This window comes from Rousettus aegyptiacus, unplaced genomic scaffold (genome assembly GCF_014176215.1).
Source record: "Rousettus aegyptiacus isolate mRouAeg1 unplaced genomic scaffold, mRouAeg1.p scaffold_m13_p_2, whole genome shotgun sequence".
Classification (NCBI taxonomy): Eukaryota; Metazoa; Chordata; class Mammalia; order Chiroptera; family Pteropodidae; genus Rousettus; species Rousettus aegyptiacus.
The window spans coordinates 123,958,148-123,984,668 of record NW_023416295.1 but is presented as its reverse complement, the minus strand read 5'-3'; the positions used below and the strand labels follow the sequence as shown (position 1 = coordinate 123,984,668).

Here is a 26,521-nt window from a genome sequence, read left to right as displayed (position 1 = left end):
TATCCTATTATAGAGGGATTAAAAATAAAAATGTGTATTGGATTTAAAATACCCCAAAGAAAATTACTCCTCAATTGGAGATGAGAAAGTAAATTCTTCACTGGAAATAAAGTGATGAAATATTCTAAAGTGAATTTTTTTATACTGTGCGATCCACTGTGTTGTTTTAGGTAAGATACATTTATTGTCTAATGATTCAATTAAAAATCTTTTATTTTCAACAAAGAAAAAATATATATTTCTGACTATTGAAATAAAGTTATTAGTATATAGCTGAGCTATTACAATTACCACTAACTCATACTAGTCATTAAAGCTTATTGAGTATTTATAATGTGGCACAAAATAGTCTAAGCACCTTATTCATTGACATTCATTTAGTCCTCACAAAAAGCCTAAAAGGTAAGAACTATAATTAGCTGTTTGAAGAGGAAACACTGAAGCACATGTTAGTTGTTTATCCAAGATCACACAGCTCGTACATATTAGAGTCAAGATTTTGACCTGGATGGTAGAGTCCCAGAATCCGGGCACTGAGTCACTACGCTGGGTGGTCCTACCACCTCATAGGTAGAGAATTAGGTGTTACCAACATATGCTATTCCAAAGAATAGCCAAATAATAGAAATAGCTCTAAAATAAACAACTATGATAGTTTAAAATACACCCACAAATTCTTTGATACTCTTCCTTTCAAGAGGTAGAGACTAATTACATCCTCTAGAGTGTGGACTAGATTTAGTCATCCTTTTCTTAAGATACAAAAAGAGGAAGTGACCATGTGAGAATTTAGATACTAGGTCATAAAAGACAGCGTGGTTTCTACCTCACTTTTTCTTGAATCTCTCTTTGGAAGAAGGCAGATGTCATGTTTGAGGGCATTCAAGCAGGCTATGCAGAGGCTCCTATGTGAGGGCAACCGAGACCTCCTGTCAATGGTCAAGTGAATAAATCACCTTGGAAGCAGATTCTACAGCTTTAATTAATCCTTCAGATGACCAAAGTCCCTACCAACACCCTGACTGCAGCTTAATGAAATGCCACCCTGCTAATCTGCTCTTGAATCCCTGAACTATAGAAACTGTGAACTAAGAAATGTTTATGATTTTTTAACCACTAAGTTTTGGGATAAATGGCCATGGAATTGATAACCAATATAGTACATATGAAAAAATATTTTAAAGTTTTTTGCCTTTTTTTAGTTATAACATTTATAATGAAATAAATTAGATGCTATTTGTTCATAAACTAATATCTCTGAATTTAGACGTCTTACAAAATAAATCAGAATACGCTGAAAATTCAGGAGTATATTTTGCAGAAGGGGGCATAATAAATCTTATTTGATTAACAAATTTTTATTAGGATTACTTATAAAAGAATATTTTGTCAATTGTATATTTTTATCTCTTATTTCTATGTGGATTTTTCATTTTTTTAAAGGATAAGTTGGTGTTTTATATTTTACCAGTCACATGTAAATCTACTAGGATAAAGATTCTGTATGTTAATTCATAGTAATCTCGATGGTAGATGGTTAGCTTGATTTCTTTTATTTATACAGTTTATACTCATGTGCATGTGTTTTTCTGGGATATTCTGTTGAGGGCTACTTTCTTAATGTTATTTGTATTGTATCTTTTTCTCTGGAAATAAAGTACTGAGCAAACATTCAATTACCTTTATAGTTGCCTTGTACTCTACCCTTAAGGGCCATTTTTTGTTAATCCCTAGTTTAGAATTTAAGGTTGACTTACTTAGGAAATTTATGCCTGAAATGAGACCATTTAGATCTCCACATTTCCACAGGACACTAGATTTCCCAAATATAAAATTAACAACCTTAAACTTTTCAGTAATATTACATTCCTGGAAGAAGGAGACCAGGCCCCTGACTCTTACTTAGTTATTTGGAGTGCTTGCCACATAATAGACACTCAAGGAGTTATTTGTTGACTGTCAACGAGTTATTTCTTTTTCTTCTTCACAATCCTTAAGAATAGCTTCTGTTCCTGTATTAATTTTAGAAGACAAGAAGCTGAGTCATAGAGAAGTTGTTTTGCCTAAGGGCAGATAAGTGGCTGGTAAGTGGAGGATTATAGAATTAGAGAAATTTTCTTGACAAAATTCACTGTGACTTTCATCACACCTATCCAGAAAATCATTCTATTTGAAGAATGTTTTTCACGGAGAGAACTGCTTTCTGAAATGTTCTTCTATATTTTAAATGTCCACAAATGCTCGCATATATATTGTATTGCTCAGGAAAGGACCTCCATGGAGCTAGGGCCACTTGCTAGCCTGAAAAGGAAAAGAGCTTCATGCTCTAATCCCATCCCCCTCTCATTGACTTCCTAAGACCCTGTGCAGCTCACTTAACCTCTCTGCATTGCCATTTTCTTCATTTGTGATGTTAGGATGCTAATAAGTACTGATCTGTCTTTACAGGATTGCTATAAGGGGCAATGAATAAAAATCCTTGAAAGCATTTTGCAAACTTGGCATACAACATAAATTGAACACTCCAGCTACTTATTAAAATTTCTTGTCCTTTACTTAGTATTTCTGTGGCCTACACGCATTTGGATTTAAAAAGAAATCTGAGTTTCTTTTCAACGAAAGTGTTATAAAGCATACCATTATAAGGCATGATAGTCAAAGATGTGTTAAGGAATACTGCATTAAAAAATCATCACCATCACCATAGGAAATGTGATGACATTAAAACACAAGCCTGTTTCTATGTTTTTGGTATGTTGACTTTATTAAAATACTTGTTCAATAGGTGTCAAATTAACACATATATCTAAGTCATTGCTATGATAACAAGGTGTTTTGCTGTGAATGCAGAATAACAGTTATAAGCTTTTACTAATTACTTCTAGGGATGATATAGCTACCCTGGGACCTCAGTATCATTCACATTTAACTCTGGTTGGCAAATTACTTATCTATTGTGCTAAGAATGCTAGGAAAGTTCCCCAGCTGGTGAGCCTAGGGAGACCTTAATTAAAGTCAATTGAGCTTGTTTGTGTGTCTCTGATACTAAAGGAAATATACTGATGAGTTTCCTTTGGAGACTGTATCTTTGCTGCTTCCTACTGCTATTTCAGTATTGAATTTTCTTGATGTGCGAGGAAGCCACCAGTGCCTTCTTTAGAAGATCTGTCCACAGTAATCTTTCTCTCAGTAACTGAGAAGCTCAGGAGGTTTGTGGGGAAAGAACTAAGTGAGCCTAAGTAGTTTTTGGAGGCTTCATCTTAAGTTGTACTTTATTTTTGCACTATCTTTCTCCCTTCCTTTGAAACATGGCAAAACACTAAATTCAAATTTTGCCTTGGTCCCAGATATAGCTACTCTATGGAGAGCGAACAAGGAGAAAGTGAGGAGACTGTTGAAGAGGCTCTGGAAGTCATCTGGATGAGACATAATGGAGGCTTGTCTCGGACTAGAGGAGATCCTCAAGCCTTTTGTATTTCATGTTCACCATTTACAAAATGTGAGCAAATTTGCAAGACATTTTATCTTCCTAAAATAAAAGGATCAAAATGTTATTTCTTAATGTTTTTATAGTATAAAGACTTTATTAATTCATCTAACACATATTCATTGGTTACTTACTGGGTGTCAAATATTATGCTAATTGCTGCAGATACAGTAGTGAACAAAACAGATGCTTCCCTGGCTCTCATTGAGCTTACATTCTAATAAGGGAGACAGATTTTAGACAATTAAATCAACAGATGTAAAATATGTGGTTGTGGTAAGTGAAGAACAGATAAAGTAACATGAGTCTATCCAAGAAGTAGTTCTTCACAAAGGCCCTTTTAAAGAAATATTTGATATAAACATTGAAAGTGAGAAGGAGCAGTCCAGAAAGGGACTAGCATATGCAGAAGTTAAAGGATGGTAGAGATCTGGATGCATTAGGGAAAGAAAAAAAAAAAAAAAACGCCAGTGGGTCTGGGGAAGAGTGAATTGAAGAACCAGCAAGGAGCATAAATGAAGAGTACAACCTGGCCCAGATTATGCAGGTACGTGTAGGACGTGGTACGGAATTTGGATTTTTTTATATAGAGTGTAATGCGAACTCTCTAAAAGGTTTTGAACATGATTCTATATACATTTTAAAAATATTATTCTAGCTACTCTTTAGAGAATGGACTTTTTTTTTTTTACAGGAAAAGAGTGAGAAGTTTATAGAAGGGGTCTGGATAAGATCTGATGATGATGTACACTAGAGTCATGGCACTGACAGAAGAGGAAATGCATTTTTGGGAATTCAAATCAACTATACTTGGTATGCTAAGTATATGAGTTTTCTGGCTTAAAAAAGTTGCATGTTAAAAAATTGAATGTTTTTTTTGTGTAAGAATATTGGGAAAGTTTGGAGGACTGTTGTGTGTGGGAGGAGAGATTAATTATATTAAATATTTAGGTTTGCCCATGTTATATATGTGATGCCCTGAGGTCATCTATGTGGAAATTCAAAGACAAATTTGATATATGAGTTTGCAACTCAAGAGATTGGGGGGAGATATAAATTTGGGAGTCATCTCATAGAGGTGCTGTGAAACAGTACAAAGTAATGATATCATGTAGAGTTTAATACAGAGAGAGAAGTAAAAGGATATAGGAAATAGCTGAGTAGATAAAAGATTTTGGTATTAGAAGGAAAACGAGAAATGAATAAAAGAAGCCAAGAAGAAACACACAAAGAGAGGGCCATAAACCAGGAGAGTGTGCTGACATGTAATTAAGAAAACATATCTAAAAAAATGTGTCAAATAAAAGGAGAGACTTAGCCAAGGGAAGCATTAAAAATGTTCTTTCGGTCTTTGGCCAGATATATTACAATAAATTTATAGAGAATAAAGCCAAAATTGAAAGTAAAGAAATGAAGAAAGCAGTATCAGACCACTCACCTTTTCTGGTTCTAATAATTGTCTATTCCCAGTACCTTGTTTTTTCAAACTTCTTTTGATTCTTACATAAGTCATTATAATATATGAAATATATTGTATTTAAAATATGAAATAATTTGTATTCTTCCTCCTCCACCTAGAGATGCCTAAAAGATTAGACTCCATTTTTTCCCTCTCTTTAGTTTTGTAGCAGGTATCTGTTTGCTCAGTTTAAATCATTTTTCTCCTCAGAGGTTGGATAAGTGAGAGGCTGGAGGTACAATGCTCTCTCTCAAGGCATTTGTTTATGGAAAACAGAAATATGCCACCCTTCAAGAAAGGATATGCTCAGCAGAGGGAATTTTGGTCAATAGACAACTCTAGCTGTCAACCATTCAGAGCAGGCCTCATTCCAGAAAATTGCCCCATTACAGGCCACGCCTTCAGTCAGTGACTGATTGAGGTGGGGACAGAAAGCCTAGACCATTTTGGTCTAAAGCAGGACTACTCTTATGGGCAATTTTTGTTTTAGAACTTCTCACTGTGTTGGCTGAGATTGCCAGGAAGTTTAACTTATTCCTAATAAACATCTTTCACCCCAAACTTCTCAGTGTCTGCTTACAAAGAACTCCACATATTAATTACAGTGTATGTCTAGAGGATGACTTCTTGCATTCTCTAATAATTTTTATTTCCTCACACGAATTAAAATATACTCAAAATCAAAAAAAGAAGAAAATAATCTCTGGACACTTGGGATATTTCTGTTTGATCTTTTTTCCTTTGTACATTGTTTATGTATTCGAGATTATATTGGATATGTGCATGCATATATCTTCATTTATCACCTAAAATCATAATGTAAATGCTTAACATATTTATTACGCCCTTGTATATAAATGTGTTAATTAATATTGGAAGGTTCTGGGTGCTGAGTCCAATCTTATTTAACACTTTATAATAAACCTGGAGGAAAGAATACAATGTGAAGTATAAAGATATTTAATAGAGCTCTTCTTCAAATAGGCATAATGCAGTAGTAGATTTCAAACATATAAGTGCCAAGAAGAAAAAGAGAATTTCAGTGAGACAAATGTAAAGTGATACACCTGGAAATAATTGCTTCCAATTTCTTAACCAAGCAGTCAGAGTGCTCTAGTTAAAATGTGACTCAGATCATATCATTTAGCTATACTAAGTTCTCCAGCAGCTACCAAAGTCATTCAGAATAAATTCTGATAATCTTGTAATTGCTTAAAAGACCCACCATTATCTGGCTTCCGATTACTTCTCAGATATAATCTCTTCCTGCTTTCTGCCTTGCACCATATTCACTGATCTTGCTGATTGTCAAACATACGTGCACATTCCCACTGCCAGGCCTTTGCACTAGCTGTTTCCTCTGTGCTGTGTGTTCTCCGACGTGTCCACATGGCTCATGACCTCGCCTTTCTCAAATCTCACAATATCATTCAGGTTTTCCCTTACAATCCTATTTATAATCACAACTCCTATCTCTATAATTTTCCATTCTATTTTCCTTGAAATATTTTCAATGCTACCTACTATTCTTTAACAACAACTTTTCTAGCTTCACAACTAGAATCTGAGAGAAAATAATTTTGTCGTGTTAATTGCTGTATCCCTGCACCTAAACACAATTTCTGACATAAAGTAGGTATTCAGCAAATATTTTTTGGATGACTGAATAAATTTACAATGCTAGTTTCAAAAAAAACGCAACCATGACCCTTTCGTCTTTAGATGTTTTAAATAGCAGCAATCTAAATTCCTGAATATAAGGATTTGTCTGTGTGAAGGAAGAATTCTGGTCAATAGCATTCTAATTTCTAAGATAGGTGTCTTTTTAAAATGTGATTTATAGAGGCAATCCAAAGAGTGTCTGCTTTTAGAATTTAGGTAATAAAGCATTTTTTATATAAAATACTGTGATAGGAACCATGCTTCTTAAAAGTATTCACGTTTTTCAAAGAAAATCTGCATAAGTAAATTCATTAGAATGTTTGTTTAAAGGAATTTTATAAATGGGCCTTGATTGCTCAAGTATCCTTGTGCTAGAGAGGATGTAAAACAGTTTTCTAAGGAGAGTCTTGATTTTGCATGTAGATCCTACTTTTGTAACTTCCAGGAAAAGGGAGAGAAACTCCAACCAGGAATTCAGTTTTGTCAGGCTCCTTAGTTTTCCTCCAAGCTAGATAGTAGGTTGGCTGTCTTTGTAACCTATGGACCTGTATTTCACTGGTAACCCCCAATAGACACATTTTAGATTAATATGTTCTCCAGTATAACTCTCTACTGACAGATATTTATTAAGACTGAGCTAAGCAAAAGACTTCTTGATTAGACCTCTTGGTTAGATCTTCTAAAACTATTCTTGAAATAACTTATATCAATAGGAAGCTAAGTGCCCAGATAGCATTGTATTCCCTGTCTCCTCATACCACCTTTCCACACACCTAAGCCTCTGTTGCAGAATGTTTAGAAAAAGGGTATTCTGAAACTTTTTTTTATTTGTAAGATGTTGTTGAGGGAAAGCTCTCTTATACTAAGAAAAGTTATTTGTCTCATGAGTAAATGGTTCTCTCTCTCTCTCTCTTTTTTTTTTTTTTCCTATAGGAAATGTGAATTTAACCATTCTTTTGAATGGTCAGAACTTTAAAATCAAGTTTTCTATAACAAAATTTAATACAATCATGATAGGTCCAAAGTGCCAGGGAGGCAGTGGTTAACGGGTGAAAACTGTGGGTAGGGGGCTGGAAACAAAACATTTTTTCCTATCAAAGTATCATTCTTCAGGCCCTTGTTTCAAAAGTTTGTTGTCCTTGCTTTCAGAAATCTCTGTGTTTCAAGGTATGTACATGTTTTTGTTGCCTTAATTTGAACTTTGAGATCTAAATTATGAGTGAGAGAACTTGAGGTGGAATTCAAGCAGCTCTCTCACAGAACTTGATTTGTAGAGGAAAATGAAGGGAAAGGAGCTTAGAAGCTCAATCAGCTATAGATAATCCTATCAGGAAACTCTGGTTGCCCAAAGCTTAGTTCTGGTTCTCCTGACTGAGGCAGCAGCCAAAGAGAAAAAGGTTAGTGCCTATTTTTAAGAAGCAAACAAGTTTGCCAGCTCCCTTTTTTCTAAGTCAGTGTTTCTTAACCTCAGCATGATAGACATTTGCTCCGGATAATTCTTTATTGTGGGATGATGTATTATACATCGTACAGCATCCTTGGGTTCTAGTCACTCGATGCCAGTAGCACACACACCGCCAAATTTTGACAACTAAAATTGTCTCCAAACATTTCTCGATGTCCCTGGGGGGTTGCGGAATTACCCCAGGTGAGTGAATCCCACTGCTCTAGATGCCGCTGAAAGCTGAGGTCATCGCCGTCCATGCAGGATAGAAAGTAGGAGTCTCAAACCTTGTGATGACATAGTGCCACATACAGTCAAGATGAGAGACCTTTCCCAAACCCTTTAAAAATAAACATCACTGGAGAAATCAAATAGCTTTTTAAAAAATGTGCTCAGAAAATTTAGAAAACCCGTGTCACCCAACTATGTCCTTTTTTTTTTTTTATGTCACAATTATGATTTTTTTCCACATTTCTTTAGCATTTGTCAGGTGGGAAGAGATGCCAAAGCACTTTGGGAAGCATCATATAAAAAGTGAATCATTTAACTCATCACTAAAATATAGCCACCTCTGGTCTACGGCCATACTACTCTGAACAAGCCCGATCCCGTCTGATCTCAGAAGTTAGACAGTGTCGAACTAGTTAGTACTTGGATGGGAGACCACCTAGGAAGACCAGGTGCTGTGGACACAAAAAATAAAAAGTAAGGGATTGTAAACTGACAAGGTCCTTGCAATCTATGAGGTCAACCAAGTGTTGCCTCACCTAAAATAAATAAATAATATAAAATAAAATAAATATAGCCAACTGATTAGCAGCTTCTTATGTTTGTTACAGTTTGTTTAATTTGTGGACTATAAGACATAGATGTATTGCAGTTGAAACTTTGTAGGAATTTCCTCAGAGAGCCATCACACTAATATGACTAAAGATTCAAAGACGAAGAAGATATAACATCCCATCCTCTCATTCCCCAAATGGAGATGGGTAAGAGGTGGCCTCTAAGATCTGGAGATATACTTGTCTCCACATGCATTTTACTTAGCAGTCTTAACACACTTCTTTAGTTCAACTGAATTATTTTTTTCTAAGTTTTATGCATCTCTTTGAAGATAAATTTAGCTTGTTCTTACTAGAATCTTCTATGGGTTGCTTTTGGGTTTTTCTGCTTCTTTATCTTATATGTTCACTCCAGACTTTTAGACATGAATTCATTTCTCCCAAGATATATAAAACTAGGTCATATCTTGTGGTGAAATAGTTCTGCAGATTCTTGAGATTCTGTCATACAATGATTTTGCATGTTTCTGTATGGCCAAGGCACATTATTTTAGCATCAGGTAGGAGGAGAGAGTCAGGAGTACCCAGCTGATGGCAAATTAAAAAGAGACACACTAGGAAGACTTTGAGTCCAGCAGCTCTAGGTGACCCTGCCTTTTAATCTTAGAATTTTGAGGGTTTGAGGGAGTTCAATAAATAACACCCTCTTCCCAGCTGAGTTCTGAATCAAAGAGTATGACAAATAAATAGTTCTCTTTTATTTTATGAACACTAAGAATTATAAAACAGAATCTGACTTTCTCATATCATTGACATCGCAGCTGCTAGGAAATTGTTTTGGTCAGCACAGTTTGTTGCAGTGTCAGAGATTGGCTAGGAAAACAGAAGCCATTCCAGGTATTCCAAACAGTAAGGATTTTAATACAGAGAATTGATGGCTAACATTGCTGGCAGACTTGGAACACAAAGCTTCAGGTGTAGGACAAAAGAAGTAGGTGAATACAGAAGCTTACTTGGAAACCATGGTAAATCTCAGTCATCTCTGTAGCTTCCATTCTTAGCTGGCTCTCAAAGCAGATGATTCTCAAAACCTTATCTTCTGCCCAGGTATTAACTTGCAGTGGCCTGCAGAGGATATTAATGGTGTCTCCACCTCTTCTACCTTCCAACTGTCATATAAGCAAAACTTTACAGGGAAAGGTGCAGCAGTGAGGCCCAGAGGACAACAAGCACAGTTTTTGTGTTTGTTTATTCTAATTGGCGCTTGAGTAAATTTTTTGTATACAGTCCAGAGTTGTGGCTTACCTTCAACATTTTAACCCTTTCCAAATTCAGCAACTGTACTATACAACTCTAACAGAGAGAGCATTACTTTTTGTCATCCAATAAAAGATTCCCCTACTTTGAGTTTTATTGTAAATCTCTAAAACTGTAATTATCTTTGAGGATTTCTCACAAAACTATAGGAGATTTGACCAGAAAAAAAAAAGTTTTGATGACCATCTACCCAATTAAAATTTTAGACCAAATTCATTGTTCATACATAGCAAAAACATACATTCCCTTATTCTCTGGCCAGTTTTCACAACCTTATTACTTTGCTTCTAAAACTAACCTGTGCTCTCTTATTTCATTTATTATACCATTGTAAAGTATCTTGTATTCTTTCTGGGACAAAAGTAATAAATATATAAACAAACACAAACATCTTCCATTTACTCGAAAATAAATGGGGTTTCATTTCAAGCAATGTCTACTTTTTAAGAGATCATTTCAAATTAAACACTTGTAAGAGGAACAGGGAAAGTTTTTCTCACTTTTTGTTGAGACAGTTTTTTTTTTTTTTTTTTTTAATTCCCATCTGGCTAAGCATGAAGTCCAAGCCATGGACTGCTATACATATTTATCAGTAGAATTTTTTATAAAAAGTTTCAAAGATGTAAGTAGGGTGTTGGCTTTGCCTGAGTGCTGAGAACTGTACACTATGCTGGTAGCACATTTTAAGAAGCTATTTGGAAAGAGTAAGACTCTGTTCCAAAGAACATCAAAAACTCAGTGATGTCTCAGAGAACCTTCATTACTGCCCCTGAGTCCATGTCAGGTAGTGAGAGATGACAGAGCAAAGAGTCAGGAATCCTAGATTCAAGGTTTTGTCAGCAAGAGTGCAGTCTCTACTCACTCTTGCAATGGCTCATTTCTAAATCATTTATTTTAACAAACTCTTCTATAAAATAAAGATATTTCTGTATTCTGTGACTCAAAGAATGATTGACAGGATGAATATGGTGGCAATGGTACATGATGGTGGAGTCAAGAGAAACTAATTTGAATTCTAACACTGTCCCTTACTAATTGTAACATTGGAGAAATCATGTAGCCTTAGGGAACCAGTTGCATTTTCTAAAACTAATTAAATTTCATTTCATAGTTAGTAATAGAATATAAGACCTACCTCCCAAAGTTGTTAGGAGTATTAAATGAGATAATGGATTGAAAGACCTATGAAAACTATAAACTCTATACAGGGTTTTCATGCCAGGTCAGTAAATAGCCAAGCTAGGGGATAGAGAGAAACTTAAATGCTTTTGATAGACAAAGTTTTGAGACTTCATTGGCATGCTAACTGAATTCACTGAGTGGTGAAAGAGACACCCACAGGGTTGTTCCAACAATGTAGTACAACCAAAATAGTTACCCATGCTTTAGTGCCACCTACCAAAGTGAAGCTGAACCCAGCAGGCCACCAATTAGGCTTCATTAGCATTCTAATTCCCTTTCTAAACTGTTGGATTGGCTTGACAAGTTCTTGAGTATGTTGGCATGTTATAATTAAATTTTATTACATTAGAATCCATGAATTGTTCACAAAGAAAATCATTTTACTATTCTGATTATAAAGACTTTATAATCCTAATGTTAATAAAAATCAGTATGTATATATTTTCCAAGACATGTGTATGTATTTACATGGATGAATAGATGGATGGATGGATAATATAATTTTTCAGTTTGGAATTGTGCTATGTTGCAGCAGACATTACCAGTGATATCTAGTTCTCTTTCCACATGGAAGATTATACCTTTCAACCCTCTTGTAACCAATGAAATGTCACTTTAGAGTGGAGGCAGTGAAACACTTATAATTCTTCAGTCTCATTTCCCATTCTGTAGAAGAGAACTGGTGTAAATGGCCAACCCTGAACACTGAGTTACAGGGTAGATACCTGGAGAACTGCCCAGGCCTATTGGGGACTTGGCATGAGCAAGCAAAAACATATAAGTTATGCCACATCTCTAAGATTTTGGAGTTGTTACTGAGACATAGTGTAGCCTACCTGGACTGTCAATAAGTTGGTAATGTATACAATTTATCAAAAAGTTCTAAAATATTATAATTATTTGTATATTTTTTAAATTATATTTTAAATAAAATTTACACATGTTAGAATTGTGCTGATTATTATTCTAGCTGTCTGTATAGGAGAATCTATATTTTATAGTCTTACAAGAACTGTATATGACTAACTTTTTCTAGTTGTTAGCTGGTTGATTTTTGAAATGCTACTGTAATTTGCATTTTATTAATTCGAAATGAGTTTGAATGTCAAAAAAATCTTTTTTACCCATTTATATATCTTCCATGTGGAAAGAGAACTAGATATCACTGGTAATGTCTGCTGCAACATAGCACAATTCCAACTCCCAATTTTATGAGATGTTTGCCTAATTTTTCAGTAAGTTGCAAAATATTTATATTAAGAAAATTAACCTATTGTCTGCTCAATATATGGTAATATTTATAGATTGCTTTTTGACTTTTGATTTTGATTACATGTATTTTAAGATCCTGTTGATGTGTTTGTTTTTACTTTGTTTTCTGTTTTGGTTCATATTTATCTTTGCATAGTCCCTCTATTCTATGTTCTCAGTCTCCAAATTTCCATTTTTTAAAATATTTGTTGTCATTATTTCTATGAGTAATACAGTCAACATAAGGTGCAATAGAATATAAAACACTTTTTACAAATGTTCTTTGCACCTTGACTACTACATACATTTCTGATTGCTACACCTCAAGAATAAAATGTACAGTGAGAACATTACAAGTACAAAAACCGGTAAGATATTCACTGCAGCAGAGTATTAGTTCCTAATGCAGAAAACCCAATATTTTGTTCACATAGTTTTCCGTCCTCTATGATTCTTCATATACTTTTTCATTAATAAATATTTCATGAACCATTATCATGTACCAGGGACTGGTAATCTGGCCTGGCACATATGGCTGTGCTTAAAATTTTAATATTTTTAATAGAAAGTCAGGTTGAGAGAAGATGTTACCTGGTATTTGGTATATTAATCTCAGGAATAAGTAAATATATCCCAACTGATTTTTTGAATAAAAGATAATCATGGAAATTGGTAAAATTGAGAGTTAATATGTATTTCTCTCCTCCTCTGCCCTGAATATATTTATACACACATAAAATGTCTATATATTCATTCAAGTTTAATTAGGGGACAAATTCAAAGACTCTAGTAGAAATGACACTTTTACAAACTTAAAACACCTTTAAAAATAAATATTAAAAGATTTTTGGCTCCCACAATGAGACATCACTTTTTACCTGCTAGGATAGCTATAATCAAAAATACAGAATATTAAAAATTAGAACCCTCATGGCAGGAATACAATATTGTGCAGCTGTTTGAAATACAATCCTCAGTTCCACAAAATGTTAAACAGAGCATTCCCATATGGCCCAGCGATTGCACACTTAGGTATTTACCTGGTAGACTCAAGAGAGATAATGGAGTCTAGGCTATGAGTATTAGACATGAAAGGATGTCTAAGGTACCTTCTAAGTGGAAGACTAGAGTCTTCTTTTGAATTCATTTAGAGGGATCAAGGCCCGAGTCTGATTTCTTGGGACTCCCTCATGATCTCTTAGATGTCTGGAAAGGAGAGTTCTTATCTTTTCTCACTTTGTACCCTCCCTGAACAGGGTCAGTCTTATTCAGAGGGCATAGGGTACACTCTCTTGATACTTTACTCTCATCAGTAAAAAGTCCATTCCCATGAAGTTATGATAGTTCTTAAGCTGGTTAGTTATTTGGTATGCAAATAAAAACTAAAATATTAAACAAAATTGAGAGAAGTATAAAGACAAATGTATCCATCTATAGTTCTCTCATATTTGATAGATCAGGCAAAAAAAAAAAGGATTTGAAAGTACAATTAAAGAGAATGTTATAATAAACAAAAATAGAATCCTTCCCCCAATTAGAGAACATACTTTTCTCAAGAGCATAAGGAATATTTCTGCAAATTTACCACATACTAAAGCTTAAAACAAGTTTCAAGAAATTTTAAAGGTTCGGTAGTATATAGCAACATTCTCCAACCACATTGTAATATGGTTAGAAATCAATAACAAAAAAGATAACAAATTGAAAAACATACATTTAGAAATTTTAAAAACCCTGCTGAATAACTGGAGAAGCGAAGAATTTTTTAAAAATGTATTTCTTTTGTGTTGCGTTTTTTAAATTTATTTATTTATTTAAACTAGTTTCAAGTATACAGTACATGTAGACATCTATATAGTTCATAAAATGATCCCCCCAATTGCTCCCTCCCTCCCCTGGCCCTCCATCTAGCCAACATGTTAATGCTGACTGCATTTCCTATGCTGTGCTCTCATCCCCGTGACCATCTATCAACTACTAATTTGTACTTCACAAAAAAAATTTTAATACAAACTAGAGAATAGTTATTGAAGTGAAGATGAATAAGCATTAGATAGAAATGTATATTATATTAAGCTTATAGCAGGGAAGAAGAAATGCTAAAAGTCAATGAACTTAAAGAAACTAATTTTTGGCTTAAGAAATTAGAAAAAGAGTCATAGAATCCAAAGAACTTCAATGAATGGTGATAATTAACAAACATATTAAATAATGGATTAGGAAACAAATATGTAATAAGGAAGATCTATAAGACCCAAGATATGTTTTTTGACACTAATAGACATATGAGAAAAAATAAAATAAAAAATAAAATCAATAACAAATTGAGACATTAATACATATGCAGCAGAGATTTTAAAAACAATACCAGAGAACACACTAGTTTATTTAAGGTACTAAACCAATGTGGATACAAGCAGAAATGAACTTCACTTTTTCTTATACTTTCCTTGCAAAGATATCGTGAAAAATATTCTGTCTTCCATAGGAAGAAATATCTAGCAAGTTCCATAATTTTTCTGGTCTCTTAGAGTAAAAAATCCTTTATTTTTAGTAATGAAGGTCCAGTTCAGGTTAATATCAATACTCTGAACTTGAACAATTCCCTTCCTTTCCAATTAGGGCCTGATTTCGTCTTCAGTGAGGGTAAGAGTGGGATGGATGGGTGGTTGTTTTCTCTCTTCCTTGCTCTGCCTTTTCCCCAGCTGACTAGTTGTGGAGTTTAGCTCCTCCTGGGAAGACATGAAAGGTAAAGAGGACTAACAGAAAACAACAAATGCTTCTGTGGCTAACAGTTGGCCTCTGGCCATGGCAGATGCAATCTTCTTCGGTGTTTATTTCTTTTTGTTTCTCGGATATCCCCCAACTGGGGAATCTCCTGATAGAGGATATGCCTGCTGTCAAGCTCTTGGGTTTCTACCTGGGTCACATTGTTCGGCCAGATGGTCCTCTTGGATTGAATCCTTTTAAAAATAATGCTTAGCTTATTTCCTTCCGTGGACACTCACATCTTTCCACTTCTCTTGGAGCAAGACCCTTTAGTGTGAATCCAGCCTAATCTCTCATTGCTGTCCTCATGATTCTCTTTAAGACCCCTTTGCTCATCTGACTAAGGCAAGGGAACGGGAATGGGTTCTGTCCAAAACAGAGAGGAGGATTTAAAGAACACATTGACATGGTCTCTTCAACCATTATTAACCCTTACTGTTTATTGTGTTTTTTAAATTAATTAATTTTTTATGGTAGCATTAGTTAACGAAATCCAGTAAGTTTCAACTGTACACTTTAACAGTAAGGCATATATATATTTAAACTGACCTCTCATAGTTAGATTTCTTTCTGTCACCACATATTTGATCCCCCTTTACCCCATCTACCTCCCACCTCCACCCACCCCCTACCCTCTGATAACCACTAGTATATAGTCCATCTCCTTGAGTCTCTGTTTGTTTGTCCTGTTCATTTGTTGCTTTGAGGTTTATATCTCACATATAATTGATATCATATGATTTTCAACTTTTTCTGTCTGGCTTATTTCACTTAGCATGATTATCTGGAGGTCCATCCAGGTTGTTGCAAATGGCAGTATTTCATCTCTTCTTATGGCTGAGTAATATTCCATTGTATATATGTACCACAGCTTCCTTAGCCAATTATCTATCATAGGACACTTTGATTGCTTCCATGTCCTGGCCACTGCAAATAATGCTGCTATGAAAATCGGTGTGCAAATATCTTTTCTAATAAGGGTTTTCAAATCTTTGGGGTAAATCCCCAGTAGAGGGATTGCTAGATCATATGGTAGATCAATTCTTAGTTTCTTGAGGAGCCTCCATACTATTTTCCATAGTGGTTGTATCAATTTACATTCCCACCGGCAGCACTATACATATTTATTACATTATTAACTATATTTCCTATGCTGCACTTTACATCTCTGTGACTATTTCGTAAATACCAATGTGTACTTCTTAATCCTTTCCCCTTTTTCACCCACCTCTCCCAACCACCCTCATCTGTCAGCCGTCAATTTGTTCTCTGGATCTATGTGTCTGTTTCTGTTTATTTTGTTCTTTAGATTCCATGTATATCATATGGCATTTATCTATATTTTATCTTTATACTTCTTCAAAAGCAAGGACAAACAAAAATCTGTCTGTACCCTATAAAGGGTAGCAAAAGACTCTACCTCAAGTTTAGGAAAAGATACCTATTTTCTATCCCATGCAGTGAATAAATTTCAACAGTATATATTTTTAAAGATTCATCAAAAAAGTCATTTGTTAAATAGCAATAAAAACATTTCTTATTCTGTGGTCTTAATATTAGACTATTTATTTTCTTTAATTGGTCCCTATCTCTACCATGATTAAATGAAACATATGACACAAGGAATTAAAGGATGGATTTGGAAGATTCCCAACCAGCTAAGATATTACAAAGAAAATAGAAGAGAGCATTGACAAAACACAGATAGGCATCTTGGAAGTATCAGAAGAAAATTTTTTCTAGTTATCAGTCACCTATTTAAAAGTGACTCCTGTAGAGAAACCTGAGTTCATGCTCTTTTCTTGTCATAATTAGTATTTTCTAAATGTTTTCTTTCCTTCACATCTTGAATTTTAATGCCACACTAAAGAATAATGGAAAAATCATTTGATGAAGCCAAAGATTGCATTTAAATTCTAGTGTTTGTTAATTGGGTTTGTTAAAAATTAGCATTTTGAATTTTTAATTCTCTTTCTAATTTATGAAATGTCATTCATTTCTCATGTATCATATTGTAATTAAATTTGCATGGGAGTAAATTGTATTTGTCTCTGTTGCTGAAATACTGAAGATTTATCTGCACGACAAATGCAGGATATTTCTATATTTGTGTGTAGAAAATAAAATATTCATTAATTTTAAACATGGCAACAGCAGTACACATGCTGCAATTGTAATTACCATTGCTTAGTAGCAGCATGTCTTTGAGTGACAATGGGAATTAGCTGAATAATTATTACATGCACTTCTGTTTGCAATATTTTCTCAATGTAGTTCTGATCCCCAGGTAGAAGTTGATGGTTTAGGTGAAGACATTTGAGCCAGATACTGATTCTGCTCTATAGACCATCAGTGTAATCAGTTTAAGATCAACAACAGTCCACAATTAATCACATAATAATTGGATCATTCCTTCAATGTCAATACATTAGAACCTGCATGCAAAGCACTCAGGAAAACTGTTTACCAGACCTAAATTTCTCTAGAGAAATCAAACACTATACAGTTAACAGGGAAAAAAATGAAATGTTTATTTTCTGGTTTAATTAGAAATGTACCACATCTAAAGTACCCACTGCTGGCTTCTTTATTGTCTAATTCTGCTGCTATCCCAGAGTTATCTTTCAGCCAAGTCGATTTTGCAGCATATCTTCACCTGGGTAAGTAACAAATGGTAGGGGGCACCGTCTTCAATCAACATTCTGATGTTCTTTATTCTTGAAGGTACAGCAACAAAGCAAATTCACTGTTGCAAAATTGTGGGTTAATTTTCATTTTCTCTCCAGAATCTGATGTTTATTATGCTTTCCAATACCTTCTTTATTCTAATGTAATTGACGCTTGGATAGAATAATTTTTATTACAAAACCTGAGATTAGAAATGTTGTTTTTATAATTTATTAAACACAATTGAATTATATTCAGGTGTGGCCATTGAGATGTTATTTACAGGTTAACGTAGCTGGCTTTTCCTATGGCCTACCTCCACCTAAGTACAAGTGTTGGGGTTTTCCTTTCATACTACCACTGTTTCTTTGGGAATCAAAAAACATATCACTATTTAAAGAAAGAGGTTAGTGAGTGTCCTAATATCATGTGACATGGCTGTGCCATTAGAGCCAATACACATGGACAGTGTTCTGGGATAACGGTGGTTGACATTGTCTAAGTGAAGAGCAAGCAACAACTTCTAGAAGGCTATCTATAAACTGTAATAGAGACTAGCTGACTTATCTTCTCCAAAAGGCAAACAGACTGAAGGTATTAAGGAAATTTTTTTCAAAGCTTGGAAATAAGACCAAAAAATACCTATGTTGTTTCAATGTCATATTGGAGCATTGTCTGACAAGTCTGCCATCTGACTATTTACAGACTTGTAACTTTGACTTACTATTGTGTATTGATTAGCTCCAGGGCCTGAAAAAATTAGATGTTATCTTGGAAAAATGAGAAATTACAATTGATTTTTGCCCAGTAAATATGCAAATGTAAATATGTGGGTAACATATTATAGCTTTATTGCCTTTTAAACAGTTTTGTATCTAATTTAGTAATCTCATTGCACCATCCATTTTCAGTTGACTGTATAAACGTCTATTTCTCATAGCTTCTTGAACTGTCTTTATCATATCACTAGTTACATCATTAATAACTTAAATAATTCTCTGACATAAGCTCACTATGTATGAAAATTAGATGCTTTTTAAAATTATATTTTGAAGTAATTTTAGGCTCAGAGAGAAACTGCAGAAACTCCAGCAAGTTCCCATTTATTCTTCATCTAGAGTCTTCTAGTGATAGCATTATATATAACCATAGTACAATATTGAAAACCAGGAAATTAATATTCATGTACAAAGACTATTAACTATGTACCATATTGACATTTCATCAGCTTTTTACATGCAAACTTTTATGTGTGTAGAGTTTTATGAAATTTTATCATATATACATATTTATGTAGCTATTATCATAATCAGAATAAAAAATGTCTCATCACCCCAAAGGAACTCCCAAATGATAGTGCTGATCTGTTCTTCATCTCTACAGTATTTTTCTTCGAGGAATGTTATATAGATGGAATCATTTCATATGTATTCTTTTGAGATTGGCTTTTTTTCATTCAACATAATTCCCTTGGAATTCAACCAAGTTGTAGCAATTATCAATAGTATGTTTTTTTTTATTACTGAATAGTATTCTATTCAAGTAATATACCAAGATTTGTTTATTCATTTACTCATTGAAGTATATTTGAGTTGTTTCCAGATTTTGACCATTACTATAAATAAGGCTGTTATATCTATGTATTCATGTATAGGTATTTGCATAAATTTAAGTTCTTCTTTCTCTAGAGTAAATACTCAGCAGTGAAATTTATGGGTCATTTGATAAGTGTATATTTAACTTTATAAGACTGCCAAAACGCTTTCCAGAGTGTTTGTACCATTTTATATCCCATAAGCATGTATAAGAGATCCAGTTGTTCCTCATTCTCATCAGCTCTCGTGACCTCGTGACAGTCAGCATTTCATGTCTTAGCAATTCTAATAGCTGTAGAGTGATATCCAGTTGTGATTTTAAGTGGCATATAGTTAATGGTTAATGATGTTGGACATCTTTTCATGTACTTATCTCATCTGTTTATTCTGTTTGAGGAAGTGTCTGAGTAAGTGTTTGCCTAATTTTTAATTAGGCTGCTTGTGTTCTTACTCTTAAGTTTTGAGAATTCTTTATATATTCTGGATATATGGGCTATTGAGTCCATCCAATGAGTTTTTTAATTTTCAATTATTTTTCACTTCTAAATTCTCCTGTTTTCATCATTGGTTTCCAGGGTATTTATGATTGCTTACTAGAGCATTTTTATAATATCTGCTTTAAAGTTCTTGGCAGATAATTCTATATTTGTTTACTTGGTATTGTTATTTCTTATCTTTTCTCATTTGACTTGAGATTTTCCTGGTACATGGCAATTTTGGATTGCATCTTGAATATTTTGAATATTACATTCTGTATCTCTGGTTGTTACTTAAATCTTTCATTTGGGCTGCCAGTATTTAGGTTCAGAATGTATATTTTTCTTTCTTTTGTGGACCGTAGTTCAAATGGCAATTTAGATTGCAAAGCCTTTGCAGTGCTATCCTGACCTGACTCCTTTGTCAGACCAGAAAGACCAGTTTGAAACATGGGTGGTGTTTTATACCAAGGTTCTGTTCTCAAAGGTTTTGCTATTTTGATTTTTGGGGGATTTTATGAGTGGATTAATATTTTGAAATATTATGACTGCTTGAAGGCGGTCTCAAGATATATAAGGAAGAGAGTAAATATGCAGATTAATATTTTGAAGTTTTATGATATTTTTATAGATCATGCTCAATGTAGATCGCCAATTAGCTTTGCTACTGTGCACAGCATTAGCTGTCTGTTTATATTGTTGTTGACATATCCTCCTGGATGTTTGTTCTAATAGGTACTTGCTGCTTTCAGTCTAATGCTTTCTCTGGAGCTGTGTTTTGAAGAGCATGGTCATAAAGGTTTAGTATCTTTACATAGTGACAATGATGTAATTAATTCAGATTTAGTATTTGAACACGAAAAAATGTCACAGATGTAATTAATAAAAGACTTTTAGTAAAAGCAACAAGGATTTAGAAATTAAGCAGTTTTGTTTTCAAATCCTAGCTTTGCAGTATAAATATGAGGAGGGCTACTACTTCCTGATAGCCTTTTTCCTCATTTAGAGAGATGTCCAGAAAAAAAAAAGGTGTGAGGCCTAGTTAATATTTTATAGAATGACCATCAGGACACTTTCTGGTGCAATGATTGTCAATTCACTTCACTAATAGGCACAAAAAAGCAGAAAATGACTATGATATTTGCTAGTAATGTAAAATTAAAACTAAAAATTATGATCTAAGCCAGAGAATAATTTCAAATCAAAAGGGACTCTCTAATGCTATTTCTCACTTTACAGATGGCAAATCTTAGGCTTGAGAGGGATATTTCATATGTCCAGGAACAAATTTGGGACCGGAATTCTGATCTCTTAATTAGTAGACTATAACACCATGGCACAAACATCCCATACATAAATACTCTAAAATGGAATATATTATACCCATTGATCTGTATAATAGGTTCAACATAGTATAAAATATGCACATGGCCTATAAACTAGAACTGTACTGCATCATAAACTAAAATTATTAACTGACATGCTAATTGTAACAAACATTAAACATTTGCTTTAAGACACTGAGCTCTTGGATATGATATAAATGATTCAGGTTATTTTTAAACAGCTGTCTTGGGAAGCTTAAATAGATTCTTTTCATATTTATAGACAAATATTCTTATAGCAAAGAAAAAATTATTCTATTAAATATATCTTTTCAAACATATTACTAGCTATGAAGTGTTGAAGGCATTCTTAACACTTTGGGAGGATTTGGAAAGAGATATTTTGTAAAATGTGTTCTTAACTAGCTTGACATTTTATGGAAAGGCTTTTTCAACTTTTACTAGCACATACTTTATTTGGTGCTTTACACAGACAATAAAAACAGCAACAAACCAATGAGATCTGTTTATTTTATTTTTCTAGACAAAGAAGGAAGAGATATCCTACCTACTATCCTTTCTGTTCATTCTCACATCCATGTCATGGGAGTAGACACTCTCAATTTTTAGAATTATTTTGTTATCAAGATGTGTGTAGCCTTTGACTAGCATTGTGCTAATACCTTCTCCTAGAATATGACTCAATTCTGATGGCTAGCTCTTGCCCTGAAACTAGAGCTAAAGCTTGGTGGGTAATTTATATATGACTAAATGACCAAATGCAGTAATCAGTCCATGTTTGTTTCCAGGTCTCTGACTTGACAGTATCCTCCAACCCCCATCCAAGTCATTTCTATCAATCAGGTTAGATCCAGTGTCTTCCTGGTCCCTACTCCCCAAAGCTGTCACTTCACTTGTGGAGGATTGTTTTCCATTGGGTTGTTTCCTCCTAAGACCCAGGCAAAAGAAAAAATATATATCTAATTTCTTTATGCTCTCATAGTTATCTTTATTAAATCAGATATTTATTTATTTATTTATTTTGCCTAGATTATACTAACCGGCACAATTTTATCTTTGATTCATGATCTGTATTGGAGGTAAAACTTCCTATTGGAACTCTGACCTCAGTGGGACTCTCAATTATGTTTTTCAATAGGAAGAAAAATAAAAACAGTATTTCTGAGAAAAATAACTTATTTCCCCTTTTTTAATTTTTCAATATTAAATAATCACAAATAGAACCATTGCTACTAATCCAAATAAGAAACATTTGAGTTTGTTTTTATATTCATTTTTTTATTCCCCATCTCAGATGCTCTGAAAAAAGTTGATCATTTCAGTCTTTGCCCCAACATGGTAGCAATGATCAGAGTGCTGTTTATCAAAAGTCCTGATTTGAATCTTTTCTGTGTTCATCCTCACAATGACAAATACTTGGATACATCTGCCATTCTCCTGGGTTTGCCATTTAGTGGGTGTGTTTATATAAAAACCAAAAAACCTTATATTCTACAAGAACAAGTGAAGTGTACTAGTCCCTCTAAAGGGCAAATTTGAATATAGCTTGGTGCCACTCAAGTTGTCCTCTATCTAGCCGTTACAAAATTATATCTTGATTCTTGCATATAAGGCCTATAACAAAAAAAAAGAACAAGTGAAAATTAAAAATGTCTCTCTTAAAGACTTCACAAAGAATTGAGAGTATGGGGCATCAGAAATGTTGCTATCAACAGTTATGAAGGCAAGGAGTGGTGGTGCCATCACATGGGCAAGGATGGCAGATGATGCCAGAAATACAGAATACAGCAAACAAGGAGCTTTATGTCTATCAGTGGCTACTGCAGTAGAGAAATTGGCCGGCACTGGTCCCAATGGTGGCAACTTCAGTGGCTAACTATAGTATTTTGTGGTAGCCATACCAGTAGGCAGCACCAGCATGGTGTATTCAGGAGACAAGGTCTTAGGGGACAGGCAGCAGCAACAGCAAAGCATTCTGTGTGCTCTGGCATCATAGTTCAAAGTCTTTTTCTGGAGAATAACAGAGACATTATAGGTATTATTCAGGGTTTCTAGAGAAATGGAACCACTATATATATGTATACATATCTCTCTCTATATATATTTCTATACAAACAGCTCATGTAGTTATGGAGGCTGAGGAGTCTATTCAGGCCCTTAGTGGACTGGGTGATGCCCACCCACATTGGGGAAGGCCAAGTCCACCAATTCAAATGCTAACCTCATCTGGAAACACCATCGCAGACACACTCAGAAATGTTTAATCTGCATACTCTATGGCCAGTAAAGTTGACACATAAAATTAACCATCATATCAACACAATTAGCTGAGGCAGAAGAGGAGCCAAAAAGGGTAGCCTGGAGGGTTGATTTGTGGCATATTCATTATGCACCCATTGGAAAATCTCAACTATGTGGAAGAATTTGAAGAAAACTGCTTTTAATATTAAAAGATAGGGGAAATCTAGGAAAGTTATGGTTTGTGACCCCTAATTCCTCTGCAAGTTGGGATAGTCAGAAAAAGATAGATTACATTTCCTTAAAGAGTTATTATATAGCTCTGTTATTTTCAAAGGGAGCTGTAGAGACATAAGGAAAGGCCATTTGAGAGACATAATTTGGAGAAAAGGAATGGTCTTTCTTTTGTAACTTGCTGCTGTTGTGGTAATTTTAGACCATTTTACAATATTGGCTGGTAAAATTTATTAATTCTTTTTTCTGCAGACACTGTTAAATAGGTAGATAAATGTATCGAGTTGTCTGAACTGTGACTTGAATCCTATATCCCAAAGACATATATACAAGAAAATAATGGTTTTTTTTCCTTCCTTAAAGCCCAAATAACTACCTCTTCTATTCTCCAAGGGAGTATGCACCAGAGAGACTAATTAACATGACAAAAAAGTGTATGCTTTTTTTTTTAAATGTAATAAATTCTCCTTAAGCAGTTTAAGTATTTATCACTTTAGGGAAGAAAAAATTAGACTGAAGCTGGTGACACACTGAAAATGTGAGTCTCTGTTTGTTTGTCCTGTTCATTTGTTGCTTTTACGTTTATGTCTCACATATAATTGATATTATGTGATTTTTAACCTTTTCTATCTGGCTTATTTTGCTTAGTATGATTATCTCAAGGTCCATCCATGTTATCGCAAATGGCAGTATCTCATCTCTTCTTATGGCTGAATAATATTCCATTGTATATTTGGACCACAGCTTCTTTAGCCAGTCATCTATCATAGGACACTTCGGTTGTTTCCATGTCCTGACCACTCTGAATAATGCTGCTATGAACATCGGTGTGCAAATAACTTTTCTGATAGGGGTTTTCAAGTCTTTGGGGTAAATAGCCAGTAGATTGCTGGATCATATGGTAGATCAATTCTTAGTTTTTTGGAGAACCTCCTTACTGTTTCCCATAGTGGTGATACCAATTTGCAGTCCCACTGGAAGTGTATGAGGGTTCCTTTTTTTTTTTTTTCCCAGAAAGATTTATTATATAATGGTCCCTAGCCTGTTGTAAAGAATGTGTTTTTATTTTGGTTTCCAGTAGGTGATGTCTAAGCCTCTTGTGTCTCTGCTTTATATAGTCTTAATAATGTCTTTTTTTTTTTCCTTATAGATGTTTAATCATGCTGGCCACCCTTAGTCTCAGTTCCTGTAAGTGTTAGTGACAGTTTTGGTAGTGTTTGCTCAGATTCCCCTGGGGCTCTGTGGTGATCGGTTTCAGAAGGTATGGGGGGAGGGGACTCCTGGGTTGGGGGATGGGTGCTGAGGCTCAGCCTTGGTTTTGCAACCACAGCTGGTAAAAATCAACTGTCGTTTTTCTTCCATCCCTGCTTCCCTGCTGTCCTTGTTTCTCTGCCTTCTGCCCTGATGACTGGGCACTGACGCCGGCCGCTCGGAACCCACAACACTCCCAAGCAGGGCTGTTCAGGGGACTCGCCTCTCTTCCCCTCCCCTTCTTTCTGCAGAATGCTTCGGAGGCTGTGAGAAGCAGCTTCTTTATTTCTTCCAGTCCACCGCCCAACACCTGGAGTTTTGACCTGTGATAGCTCTTATGTGCAGATCCCACACTTAGGTATGCTGGTGTGCAGTTTGGGTATTTTTTGTTGAGTTTTAGATGTTCTGCTTATTGTTGTTTCAAGGGGAGAGATCTGGAAACGTCTCTCACGCCATGTTTTATTCAATCTCACAGTTCAGAGTTTAAGTACCTTGCTAAAGGTCACAAAGTTCAGTATCAAGTACAAGGTTGCTATAATCAGCCCAGTCTGTTCCATTCCATGACATTGCCTTGCCAAGAAATGCAGTCAGCATTGTTTAAACGATTACCTGACCAAAACTCCTTACAGGAAACTGCCTTTATTAAAGCCTTCTGAAAGGCAACAAGTATACTTTGTATCACAAGAGCCCACACCAGTGGCTACCTGGATCAGGAGTGGCCCCTGACACAGCAATGGCCATGCATAGATTGCCTAGTTTACGATTTGTGAGGCTTGGATCGAGAAAGAAGAGATCGGTCAATTGGAATTTTTTGAAGAACTGAAACAAAGAAACTAGAAATTGGTATTTACGTGTTGTAGGTCATTATTATAAAGGATTCCATCATGTTGAACAAAATTCCTAAAGCCATGATAATTATTAAGAAACTTCAAAAGAGAAGGTGAATTTTAGAAAACCAACAAGTGATTCTGTTTTCTACATACATATTGGATTTAAATATAGAGCTTTATGTTACTATGAAAAGCTGTACTTTTTTAAGCAAATAAATTAACAAAATGAATAAATATAGTACTAAAAATATATAACTAAAATAGACAATATATTTTTTAAATGAGATTTTTAATTTTACCATTATGATTAATTATATGACTTAATAGCATAATATTTAAAACCTGTCACTCTTCATCGGCTATGGAATTTAGTTAAATATGTGCCTTAGAATCTTTGAAATGTAAAGAAAAACAATTACCTCATTTCTTTTCTTCCTGAAAGTATGATTTTTACTTTGAAATCATTAAGGAAGCTGTTGCAAACTAGAAAAATTTAACTTCTTTTTTTCAGGCACTGAATTGCCCTTTAAA

The 26,521-nt window shown here is 34.5% G+C and overlaps 1 long non-coding RNA gene and 1 pseudogene across 1 annotated transcript in view; both read left to right on the top strand.

Annotated features, from left to right (window-relative positions):
* Window positions 1–4,278, top strand: part of LOC107520990 — a 34,977-nt gene extending 30,699 nt beyond the window's left edge. The window contains exon 3 of the long non-coding RNA XR_001599477.2: window positions 4,182–4,278. This is a non-coding gene — a long non-coding RNA (uncharacterized LOC107520990). The remainder of the gene's footprint in view (window positions 1–4,181) is intronic.
* A 4,348-nt stretch (window positions 4,279–8,626) lies between these two features.
* On the top strand, window positions 8,627–8,744 carry LOC118614052 (annotated as a pseudogene).
* Window positions 8,745–26,521: the final 17,777 nt, after the last annotated feature.